This window comes from Hibiscus syriacus, unplaced genomic scaffold (assembly GCF_006381635.1).
Source record: "Hibiscus syriacus cultivar Baekdansim isolate YM2019G1 unplaced genomic scaffold, ASM638163v2 tig00111338_pilon, whole genome shotgun sequence".
Classification (NCBI taxonomy): Eukaryota; Viridiplantae; Streptophyta; class Magnoliopsida; order Malvales; family Malvaceae; genus Hibiscus; species Hibiscus syriacus.
Window position 1 is genome coordinate 4127555 of NW_024063064.1, and position 13526 is coordinate 4141080.

Below are 13526 nucleotides of genomic sequence, written 5' to 3' on the forward strand. Positions count from 1 at the left end.
GATATAGATCAAGAAACATACAGCGGAGTGTTGAAAGATTTATGGTTTGGGGGGCCAAGTTTGAAGGGAATGCCTCAACGAGGAAGAGAGTAGATCGCCAAGCACTAAAACCGCACGTGAAGTTGTGGAACCACTTTCTCAAAGGCAAGTTGATGCCAATGTCCCACAATACCACAGTCCTCATGAAGAGACTGATGCTCTTGCACTCGATCATATACGGGAGGAAGATCGACATTGGAGAACTCATTTTCGAATAGATCCATGAATGCGCCAAGAGGAACCGGGGTAGCCTTCTATTTCCCAACTTGATAACTGCATTATGCAAGAAGAAAAAGGTTCCTGATGAACCCTTCGAGGATTCATTAAACCTAAGGAAGGTATTACCAAGAAAAAGGTCCCCGAGTTGATGAGTTTTAATTATGACGACCCAAAGGAAGGATTGGAGCGAGGAGCAAAATTTGTTGTCGCGGCTAGAATGGTTGTTGTGCTCACGCACACTCGAGAAATGCGTGAAAAGATCTATCGCCTGAAGGACCATATGGAAATCTACTTCGAGTGTGTCAAGGCAATGGACATGCAACTCAATGCCTTCTTCAAGGAGTTGCTCCCGAACACTAATATCAGACTACCGACCTTCCCACTGTCATCCTCAAATCACTGTGGGCGGCACCACCTTCCATGCCTCGACATTGCATGCCCCTCCAGAAGTTTCCCAGAAGTACCCGTTGATGTGTCACCGCTAACAACTCAAGTACCACCCGTACCAGAGGAAGGCCAAGGTGACACGGAAGAATTCCTTATCTCCTTCTCCTTTTCAACCTCCGAAAGCAGTGATGATACTCCACCCCACTTCTTCTCCGATGAATATTTTACACCAGTACCACCGCAACCGACGTAAGGACCCATTCTTTCCCCTGTCAGTCAACCTCCACCAGTCCCAGCAGTAGTTCCTAGTCCAGCAGCAGTTCCAGCACAACCAACTCTTATTGCCGAGCAGTCAACTCCTACATGAGCCTCGTCCAGCAAGAAGCGCTACAAGAGAACCGCGGGCCATATACTTCAGCCATCTCCCTCGCCAGTAGTAGTAGACTCGGGATCCAAGAGTCCCTCTCCTCCCAAACGACGCCGGACGAAGGCGTCCAGCCAAGCCACCCCACCACAGTGAGTTTCTATTTTATTTTTAGTTTTTCTTTTTCACATCTGCATATAGATTCATATAGTTTTAATTTCATGCATTGAGGACAATGCATCCCTCAAGTTTGGGGGAGATATTGTACCATATTCTTTCATACTTTGTTAGAAAGCAGTTGATGATAATTGGTTGAAAATTTTCATTGTCATTACATAAGCAGGTTATTGTTAGGAATGAATTAGGGATGCCCAATGATGAATGCATAATTTGATTGCCTAGGCCAGAATTATTGTTAAGACTGTCTAAAGAAGAGAACCAACCTTAGGCCTGATTCTTTGAAGTTCATAAACATGATTGTAGGATGTCTTTGTTTCAGGTAATTTGTAAAATTTTGGAAAAGAACTGTCTGCTTGCCGAGACTTCAAAAATATTTTAAGGGTGAAGTAAAAACTCTCTAGTGTTTGAAAACTTGAAAAATAAAAAGGGACATTCCTATGTGAAAAGCATAAACATAAAAACTCCATAAAAATTAAAGAGTACAACGGCATATAAGTGAATGAAAGTAGTCACAGGATGACTCTACCCGACTAGCTTGGGGTGGAAGGTATGCTCCATTTCACCTAGAGTGTGGAACGATAGTTGTGATGAGCTTACTCCCCTTCTTAAAAAAAGGTTGATAAATAACTAGGAGTGTAAACTAAGCCTGAAAAATAATTTGTTGCCTTGACAACCCAGAGGTGCTTACTTAAGTTTTCTAATTACCTTTATGCAAAAACTGGTTACAATCACGCACACACTATAGCAAGGAATCCTGACTAGGTAAGGGACTTGACTTACATGACTTTCAAATATGTTGAGGCCAAACAATTTTTGCTGAGGCCTGAAATCTCAAACCATATGATTTACTTAACTCTACTTTGCTATGAAATTTTGATTTTCTTCTAGCTATTGTACATTGCTTGAGGACAAGCAATAGCTTAAGTTTGGGGGTGTGATAACTCCATAAAAAGACTTAATTTCTAATCTTTTCGCTTAAATTATTGTTCATCTAAACAAAGTATGCATAGAATTTTGGTTGTATTTAATTGCATATAGGTTACATTAGTTTGTGGTGTATAAATTTTGCTCAGGCAAGATTTATTTGTTTTGGATGATGTTGCTGAGGAGAAATGATCGTTTGGCTTGTGTCTGTGCAGGAAACTTACAAGGGAAGAACATTTCAGTCGTGACAATGTAAATTTGCAAAGGCCAACGGAACAGATAAGAACGTGAGGAGAAAATTTATCTCGCCGAGGCAAGGTTTATTAGAGGGAGTTTGAAACAGGTCTGACGAAACTGCCTATGTCACAAGCCAGCTGGATGACCTACTTCACGTGCAAGCAAGCCTTAGTTATTCTAACAGTCGCCTTTTCTTTTTAAGTCTGGATATTTATTTGCAACGGTTATTTAAGAAAACTCCAAAAAGTATGTAAAGCCCTCGGAGATTTTTCCTTATAAATAACCAGTTGTAGCCGCCAAAGATGAAGGAAAGGAAAAAGATAGAAGAACTTTACCCAAAGCATGAGCAAGCAACTGCAGTGCTTCTTCACCGTCTACCCACCAACCTTCGTTAGTATCCTCCATAACCAGATGTTAGTAGAGCGGTGGTCAGTCCTTGAGAGAGGGTGATCACCAAGGCAGGCGTAGTGCTGATCAGAATCGTCGCGATAGAGCCCCTGATTTTAGGAGTCGTTCTTCCTTTGTTTTTAACTATTTATCTATTTGGGGTTGTACTAAACGTTAAATTTTGGATGATCTTTGATAGCACCATGAATGTCTTACTTGGTGTTAAACTTTGTGTTGCCTGAACAATATTTTTATGTTTTATGAATGATGAATTATGTTTTGCTTATGATTGTTTTGCTTACTGTTTAAATATTTTGCCTTAACACTATAAGAGCATCGAGAGATCGCCTGGGGTTTTGGTAAAACATGTTTGGGCACTGTAAGAGCATCGAGAGATAGCCTTTTGTCTAGATAGTGATTCTTATATTTGAGAGAATTAAGAGAGATAGATGTAAGAAATAGAATGAATCCGATATAGTGAAGTTCTAACTTGTCTACCTTAGAGATAAGAGCGGTTTCAATCGACTAAAAGGGATAGACGCTTGTCCGCAATTTGTGAGTACTAAAATATGATGCGGATATGTGTGCAAGTATACACAATCGAACAAGTAATAAAGTGATAAGTAGAGTATCGTCTCAATAGGGAATTGGGGAAATAATATAGGTTTGTCAAGGCACTTTACTTTGTCACCTAAGTAAAGTTAGTTATGGTATATACAGATGAGAATGCAGTGGCAAAATGGAATGGACGTAGTGGAAATGGAGTGGTGATAGTGTGGTAGCAGATGGATATGTCGTGGAAATTAAATTGTGATACATGAAAACAAATGGAAATGTCAAGGAAAAATAAAAATGCAAATACTAGATTTAATATATGTAGGACTTTATCTTTCTCACAAGACAAGCAACAATGGAAATGAGTGATGGGAGACACAAGGAAAACTTAATTTTATTTCTCTGACGCTTCTTCTATGCTTACCCTGCCCGACAGAGTCTACTGATGTGGCCTATGCTATCTCTAGTAAGGGACTCGACAGACTAAAGATGCCCTGGCAAAACCGATTGGCGTAAGCCCTAGCAGTGACCCTATTGGTTCAGCTAATAGGATATGTCTCGGCAAAACCTTTTTGCGGCAGCATTAACATCTAACCTATCGTTTATACCCAACTCCTTTTAGTCGAATGAAATCCTAGCCTTATCTCTAAAGTGGATTAGGCCTAGTTACTACCTAGAACACGTTGTTTATTTAGTTCCTCCCTAGCTTCTCTCGAAGTCTAAAGATAAATTGCCAAGGCATTCTCTCGAACCACATGAACCCTCCTAAGGAAAGGCTACTCTCGTAGCTCCTACAACCTTAAGGCTTTAAGTCTCACAAACAAAACAGAATAAAGCATGAAATAACAGCCATTCATTAAAATAACAACTTAAATAACCATGCGAACTCCCACCAAATAGGATTAGTTCATGGTGGGGCTCGAAATCAATAAGCACAAAGCAAGATTCATTCGTTCCTTACAACCCAACAACAAAATATAAAAGAAAGGACTAAGGGGAGGAGAGAAAGCCTTCAATGTGCACTGCCAAATGCCTTCCTCGGCTACCAAGGACTACTCCCAACGGACTAGCTCCTCTCGGATGCTCAGAACGCCACTCCCTTCTGCTAGTCAAGGAGAAATGCCACGGCAAGTGGGATTGACGGAGAAAGATGAGACTTTCTCTCTCTAACTTTTTAAGATCAAATGTTGCTGGAACTAAAAGTCTTTTAACATTATGGCTTCATCATATATTTATAGGGGGAGAAAAACCCTAAAGATTTGTGTCAAAATTCCAAAGATACCCCAAATCATGCTTAATTCACGTGATGATCGGGTAGAGCTGGCAGTGATTCTGCTGGGCAGCTGGCAATGGTCCAGCCTGGGTGGTTGACTGGGTAGGTAAGGATCTACGCTGATCCAGGCAGATTTCTGTCATGATCAGAGATCGAATTTCTAGGTCATGATCAGAGATCCAGTGAAAACAGGGACAGCTGGCTCCAAAAATATATTCTTTCATTTTGTTCGCTCTCGAAATGCCAATCCAGCTCGGATTTTCATTCTGCTTAGCAATCTTCTTATGCCACGGCATTTCCTTTTTTTCTTTTCCTTGCTATCAAATCATGCACATCATCAAACAAACACCTTCCCCATAAAACAATACTGATAACAAAATAAAATGCCACGGCAAATAGAATTCCACCTCATGCAACTATATGCTCCTAAATGCATCTAAATGATCCTAAATGGGCTCTTAGACATTCAATAACTTAAGTGAAAAGGTCCCAAAATGTGTCCTTTTTATGGAGTTATCACACCCCCAAACTTAATCTATTGCTTGTCCTCAAGCAATGGATAGTATTAAGCAAAACAAAAATACCATGGCAAGTTCATAAGCATAGTAGTTTTATGGGATAAAATTTCAGCCCTCAGCTCATATGGCTTCAACATGCTAGACTAGTTTGAGAAATCAAGTACCGTCCCCTAGGGCAAGATTCTTTATGTGGGTGTGTGCGTGTTTGTATCCAGTCCATGCTTAACAAACCTAAAAATTTTCTACTCAAGCATTCTCAATTTACCATGACATTTTCAAATTACTACACCCCTTTGTTTACTTTGATTACTTCTGCTACGAGGAGAGTCAGCCCATCACTCTACCATCCCACACTCTAGATAAAAGGGAGCATACCTTTCACCCTCGAGCAGGTCAGGTAGAGTCATCATGTGACTACTTTCATTCACTCATATGCCAAGACATAGCGGAGTGTTTCTACAGATATGCCAAGGCATTTATTTATAATTTATATTTCTTTCTCTCTTTTTTTTATGCGGGGTTTTCATCATTCACAGTTTTATGCCACGACATTTAAGAATTCTCTTATAAAAAATTTCTAAGTTTCTCAAGCATGGAAAACATACACTCGTGTTCAAGGGTTTCAAAGAAGCAAGTCCTAGAGTTGGTTCTATCATCCTCAACCAGTCATATACATTCTATCCTAGCCATCAAGAAATCTTCATCATCGGGAATCCTCAATTAATTCCAGAAAACCAATTTTATATTTACTAATGTCATGGCATATTCATTTTACTAATACTATCATACAATGATGCGAGAACCCTACTTCCCCCAAACTTGAGAGAAGCATTATCCCTAATGCTTACTAAATCTAAGAAAAATGAAAACTACATGCTATGAATGCAATGCAATGCAAGGTACCTGGCTTCATGGTGGTGGTGCAGCAGTTGCACGGCGAGTGCGCTTACGGAGCTTAGCGGGGCTGGAATGCTCGGAGTCAGAAGCTGGTGCAGCTGGAGGAGTGCAAGGGCCTTCTTGAACAGTTGGGAGCGGGGGATCCTAATGTTGAGATGCCTTTCGTAGGCGACGTCTGCTCCTACGCAAAGGAGCTTGCCGTGGCATATCCGATTGTGACTCCTCGGCTGACTCAGTAGGTTGTGATACTTTGGGGTTGGCTACTTCTATCGGTACACAGGTGGTGGCATTGCTGGATGTTCTTCTACGAATGGTTCAACAAATGGGGAAGGCTCCGGGGTCCACTGGCTCTCTGCTTCAGCTCGCTGGGGACTGTCTTTACTCGATGAATGTTGAGCAGCAGCTAGGGCGGGTGGAGGTACTTCTGCAGATGCCTCGCATCTCCATGCGATGGGACGACTCATCAGGAAAAGGGGGAATGGTAAAGTTAGTGTGCGGGAGGAACTCCATCAGGGCACTGGTGAGAAAGGTATCACGTCCTTTGGCATAAGCAAAATAGACCATCAGTTTGTCGGACAGCTGCCCAACATGCTGGTGAGTGCGCTGGATAGCCTGCTCTAGGTTAGTTGAAGATGCCCTGACATGTGGTGATGATGCAACGCGAGATGTGGTTGCCTCGTGTTCCTTTCCTTTGGCTTCCTTGTAGCCCAGCAACATAGGTATTTTCACTTTGTTGAGTCCAGCAATGCCCCGCAAAATCTCATCAAACATTTCTTCTCGAACTTTCTTTTTTCGGCAAAAAGCAGTGATGAGATTTGGGAATACCAAGGCACTTGCCTGTCGCTTTAGGCATAGATGAGCCTGTTCCACGATAATCTTCCCTATATCGATGGTTCGTCCGGTGATGATAGAGTGCAGCAAAAGCATCCGCTGGTATGATACAGTTGTATTGTAGTAGGTTGGCATAAGCTTGTGCTTCATGAAATGGTTCCACAGTTTGACATGGGGGAGCAGTCGATCTCTATCCACGGTCTTTCGTTTCAGTTACAGACTGTTCCACTGAGTACCGGGAAGACACAAGTCTTCCAGGATGCCTTGGTAAGTTTCATGGTCGGCCTCTTGGGCAAAGCTCGCATGGTGGTCATCAACAACCTGCAGTTTAAAATAACGGTTAATAGAGGTAGGAGTAAAACGAATAGAAATGCCGCGAACCATCACGGCATGCTGATTTGGCTTGGTAATGTTAGAATAAAACTCCTTCACTATTGTGGCATTGACAGGGGCATGATGTTTGGCAAACTACTGCCACTTATGCTTAGTGACCACGTCTAGCACTTCGCTGCCAAATCGGCGTTCTCCGCCTCAGAGAAGACAAAGCCCAACTCGAAAAAGACTCGCCGGTTCTTTATGGTTTGATAGCGTTCCTTGGCAGCCTCATCGACAAAGCATGGTGGTGAGGGTGGTGGGGCAGGTCGTGAGCGCACCATCGTGAGACTGCAAAAATAAATGAAGGAAGAGAGCTTTTTGAGGCAGTTGTTATGGTGGTCGACGGCAGTTGGAAAGGAGAAGAGGAAACTAGAAAGTAAAAGTAAAAATAGAAAGTGAAAAGTGAAAAGTAAGTGGGGTAGGCTAGTTAAATGGAAATATTTTGGGGGGGGGGGAAATAGATAAGCGGTGGGGTAGGGCGGGAAAGAAAACAAAATGAAAAAAATTCATTCCTAAGTCAAAAGTCAAAATAAAATTTCCCTCCTTTCTCCTTTTCATTTTGCCGCCCAAAGTGTTCTCAACTTCGTCAACACGCCTCACGTGCTTAGTGCGTGGGATTCCCTGGCAAAAATATGAAATGAAAATAATTACTGAATAATGAGAAATATTAAAATAAAGGCAAAACAAAAATAATTTATGTACAGATGTAAGTTAAAAATGCCACAGCATCCTTAAGATGTCGGACCAGTGTCAACGTCTTGCAAGAGCAACGCCGACTTGTCACGTGCAGGTGGGACTCCTTGATAAGCCTTTAGGCGCTGGCCATTGACTTTAAAGATGGATCCATCATCCAGGTTCTTGATATCAATAGCACCATAAGGGTAAACATGGTGAACTTCAAATGGTCCAGACCAGCGTGACTTTAATTTGCCTGGGAAGAGCTTGAGCCTAGAATTGAACAACAGTACTTTCTGACCCATATGAAATTGCCATGGAAAAAGCATTTTGTCGTGCCACTTTTTGGTTTTTTCCTTGTAGAGCTTGCCATTTTCATATGCTTGCACTCGAAACTCTTCTATTTCATTTAGATCAAGTAATCGTTTCTCCCCAGCAATTTGCTAGTCAAAGTTTAACTTTTTGATTGCCCAGTACGCCTTGTGCTCTAGTTCAACAGGGAGGTGGCAGGCTTTTCCATATACCATATTAAAGGGCGACATTCCTAAAGGTGTTTTGAATGTTGTCCTATATGCCCATAATGCTTCGTCAAGCTCTGGGGACCAGTCTTTCCTTCGAGGGTTAACCACCTTCTCCAGGATTTGCTTAACTTCTCGATTGGAGATTTCAGCCTGTCCATTCGTCTGCGGATGATATGCCATGGTAATCTTATGTCGCACTCCATATTTCTGTAATGCCTTGGCAATCAACTTGTTGTCAAAGTGAGTGCCCTCATCGCTGATAATAGCTCTTAGGACTCCAAAATGAGTGAAGATGTTCTTATGAAGGAACTTGAGCACAGTCTTTGAGTCGTTTCTCGGCGTAGCAATTGCTTCAACCCAGTTTGAAACGTAATCCACCACTAGCAAGATGTATAAATCTCCAAAGGAAGATGGGAATGGTCCCATGAAATCGATGCCCCAAACATCAAAGAGCTCAATCTCCAGAATATTTTGCAGCGGCATTTCGTGTCCTCTGGAAATATTTCCAGTGCGCTGGCATCTGTCGCACGCCTTGCAAAATGCGTGGGCATCTTTAAATAATGATGGCCAATAAAAACCTGACTGGAGGTCCTTTGCAGCAGTCCTTGAACCTCCAAAATTCCCTCCACAAGTTGATGTGTGGCAATGGTGTAAGATATTGCTTTGTTCTTCTTCGGGGACACACCGTCGAATCATTTGATCAGCACATTGCTTGAATAAGTATGGCTCGTCCCAAAAGTAGAACTTGGCATCATGAAGAAACCTCTTTTTGCCCTGGCTATTCAGTTCATAAGGAAAAACACCACTAACAAGAAAGTTAACCAGGTCAGCGTGCCACGGAATTGCCGTGGCAAATAAAATTTTCTCGTCAGGGAATTCTTCTTTAATATAAAAAAATGTCATGGCATTCTAAAATATTTTCTAGCCTAGATAAGTGGTCTGCAACCTGATTTTCAGTACCTTTCCTATCAATTACCTCTAATTCGAATTCTTGCAGAAGTAATATCCACCTGATCAGTCTAGGCTTGGCATCTTTCTTGTTCACTAAATATTTTATAGTTGAATGATCAGTGTGAACTATAACCTTGGTGCCTATCAAGTATGGCCTAAATTTGTCAAATGCAAATACCACGGCAAGTAATTCTTTCTCAGTGGTTGTGTAATTTAATTGTGCATCATTTAAGGTATGACTAGCATAATATATGACATGAAAGATTTTACCTTTACACTGCCCAAGCACAGCTCCCACGGCAAAATCACTTGCATCACACATTAATTCAAATGGGGCCGTCTAATCTGGGGGAACTACAATTGGTGCAGAGATAAGTTTCTGCTTCAGCTCTTTGAATGCGCCATGGCATTTCTGATCGAACACAAAGGGTTGGTTCTGTTGCAGCAAGGTGCACAAAGGCTTGGATAGTGTGGAAAAATCCTTGATGAATCGTCTGTAAAAACCAGCGTGGCCAAGGAAACTCCGAATGCCCTTGACAAAATTTGGTGGGGGAAGCTTCTCGATCACCTTGATCTTAGCCTTGTCGACCTCAATTCCCTTTGTAGAAATTTTATGTCCTAGAACAATGCCTTCAGTCACCATGAAGTGGCATTTTTCCCAGTTTAGTACGAGATCAGCCTCTCGCATCGCTTCAGTACCTTTGCCAAATTGCCGAGGCATTTTTGAAAATCGTCTCCGGAAACAGAAAAATCATCCATAAAAATTTCCAAAAAAACCTCCACCATGTCAGAAAAGATGGCTTGCATGCAACGCTGAAAAGTTATCGGGGCATTACAGAGTCCAAAAGGCATTCTTCGAAAAGCGTATGTGCCATACGGGCATGTGAATGTCGTCTTCTCTTGGTCCTCTGGTGCTATGGCAATCTGATTATACCCTGAATAACCATCCAAGAAACAATAGTATTCCTTGCCCGAAAGTCGATCCAGCATTTGATCGATGAATGGAAAAGGAAAATGATCCTTCTTGGTGGCCTTGTTAAGCCTGCGGTAGTCCATGAACATGCGCCATCCAGTGACAGTGTGAGTAGGTATTAAGTCATTTCCTTCGCTCGTTACCACGGTCATGCCTCCCTTTTTAAGCACGCATTGGACGGGACTGACCCATGAACTATCCGAAATAGGGTATATCACTCCAGCATCGAGCCATTTGAGAACCTCTTTCATCACAACGTGCTTCATGATTGGATTTAATCTTCGCTGTGGCTCTATGGATTTGCCGTGGCATTCTTCCAACAAATTTTGTGCATGCAGATTGTTGGACTTATTCCCTTGAGATCTGCCATCGTCCACCTAACGCTTTCTTATGCTGTGACAAAACACTTACCAAACTAGATTCTTGGTTAGGAGTAAGGGCAGAGGAAATAATCACAGGCAAAGTGTCATTACTACCCAGATAAGCATATTTAAGATGTGTGGCAAATTTTTAAGTTCAAGGGTAGGTGCATGCTGTAATGAGGGCTTAGGAGGAACAAATTCTTCTAATTCAAAGCTTCAAAGCGTGTACCTAGGCTAGCTTTAAGGAAGCTAGCCTGCTATTCCTCGGATGAAAAGTCATTCGGCTCTTCAAGGAGCCTCTCATCAATATCTAGCTGAATGAAATTGTCGTGGAAAAATTGATCTGTCTTTTTTGTAATTTCAGTGTCTACCTCAAAAATGCTCTGACATTCTTCATAATCATCCATGTGTTTGAGAGATCGGAAAAAATTAACAGTGATCTGTTGATCGGCCACTCGCATGGTTAGCTCACCCTTCTCGCAATCGATGAGAATACGACCGGTGGCTAGGAAAGGTCTCCCCAATATAATGGGCGTTGTGGCGTCGACCTCACAGTCCAGAATCATAAAATCGACAGGGAAAATGAACTTGTCAACCCTCACAATGACATCTTCAATTCGCCCTTCTGGACGCACATGTGAACGATCGGCAAGTTACAAGATGACTGAAGTAGGTCTCGCATTTCCTATCCCCAGTTTTACGAAAATTGACTTAGGCATCAAGTTTACACTTGAGCCAAGGTCACACAGTGCTTTTCCAAAAATTTGTTTCCAATCGAACATGGAATGATAAAGTTGCCCGGATCACGTCTTTTTGGTGGTAGCTTGCTTAAGGAAGAGCAAAATTCTTTTTCCGTGGCAATTGTTTCGTACTGCTCAACCTTTCTCTTCTTGGTGACGATTTCTTTTATAAATTTAGCATATGTGGGCATTTGTTCCATTGCTTCAAGAAAAGGAACATTGATCTGCAGTTGACCTAGAATTTCAACAAATTTTTTAAACTGAGTATCCTCATTATGTTTCTTTAGTCTTTACGGAAAAGGGGGTGGGGGTCTGGCTTCTTGTAATGATGGGGTGCGAACAGAAGTTACCGTGGCATTTTTATTTGCCCCCTCAACTTTGTTACTTGATGAACCCTCAGATTTATCTTCTTCCTTTGGTGCTTCCTCCTGCAGTTCTTTATTAGCTTGACTGGTTGTGGGGGGTGAATCTTCCTTCGGTTTTCCCCCAGACTTATCTTCTATATTAATTTGTTTACCACTTCGGAGAGTTAGCACATTGCATTGTTCTTTGCTATGAGGTTTGGTGACTTCAGTGTCACTTGGTAAATGTCCGGGTTTGCATTCTTGTAATGCCGCGGTAATCTGACCTACTTGACTCTCTAGTGCCCTTAACGATGAACTATGGCTCTGGAGTAGAGCTCCTTGATTTTTTATAGAGGTCGAGTGGTCTTGCAGCATTGTTTTTGTTGTTGCAATGAATTCTTGCATTGTGGCCTCCAAAGAACTAGTATTTGATGAAGATGTCCCTCCCTTGTTTTGATTATGCCATGGCATATTCGATTGATAGCCCTGGGAATCATTAAAATTCTGCTGACGAGTTGGCTGTTGAGCAGTGTTATTTCCTTGATTTCCCCAAGAAAAATTTGGATGCTGACGCCATCCATGATTATAGGTGTTTGAATAGGGGTTATTATTGCCTCGATTAAAATTGCCAACAAAGTTGATGGATTCTTGATTGGTTGGGCAATTACTCTCATTGTGATTGCCTTGGAATAATAAACAAACTGAACAGGCTGCCTTCGCTTCCCTTACCTCACTTGGCCTTTGTAAATTTTTTAGCATGTTGGTAATGGCAGCAAGTTGGGCTGACACGACATCATTAGAATCTAGCTCGAGAGCTCCATGTGTCGTACGCCCAAACCCATGCTTAGTTGAGGGAAACTGATAATCATTGGTAGCAATCCTATCCAAGATGTCAAATGCCTCTGCTGGTGATTTATCCAGTAACGTCCCATTTGCCGAGGCATCTAGCATCATCCTCGTGGGTGCGTTTACTCTATTATAGAACATCACTACTTGTGTCCAATCTTGAAAACCATGGTTTGAACACTTGCGAAGCAATGCTTTGTATCTATCCCAGCACTCATGCATCGACTCATCATCAGCTTGACTGAATGAAGCAATGTCGTTCCTAAGTTGGGTGTTCATGTTCGGAGGATTATACCGCAGCAAACAATATTTGCACAGATCTGTCCACGACTCCATAAAACCCGCTGGAACTCCACTCAACCATGCCCTTTCTCTGTCTCGTAGGGAATATGGGAATAGCTTTAATTTTAGAACATCTTCGTGCACCCCTTGTTGGCGAAAAGAATCGCACACTTCCAAGAAGTTACAAATATGCTGCCTGGCATCTTCATTTGGCATGCCCCCAAACTGCCCTATAGAGTTTAACATGTTGAACATGACAGGTTTCAGCTCGAAATGGGCTGCCTGAATATCGGGTGCCACAATTCCAGGGTTGAGATCCTCTAAGATTGGATTTAAATGATCACTAATAGCCCGAGGCCTAGCTGCATTCCCAGCATTTGGATTTGCCTCGGCATGTTGATCACCCTCATGGCCAATGCCCTGATTTCCGAGTTGGTACATATTAACACATTGTGCTCATCTTCTTTGTCTAAAGAGCCTTTCAATTTCAGGATCAATAGGTTTCAATGGCTCTTCAGGGTTGCTTCTTGTCATAAACTCGAAAAAATCTGAAAAATTAAAGAAAATATAAAGTAAAGATAACTAAAAGAAAAAAAAATACACAAGTAATATAAAAATGCTATGACAAATCAATTTAAATTCTAGT

General features: G+C 41.9%; 1 pseudogene; it reads right to left on the reverse strand.

Moving 5' to 3' along the window:
- Positions 1 to 7917: 7917 nt before the first annotated feature.
- LOC120158989 lies at positions 7918 to 10557 on the reverse strand (annotated as a pseudogene).
- Positions 10558 to 13526: the final 2969 nt, after the last annotated feature.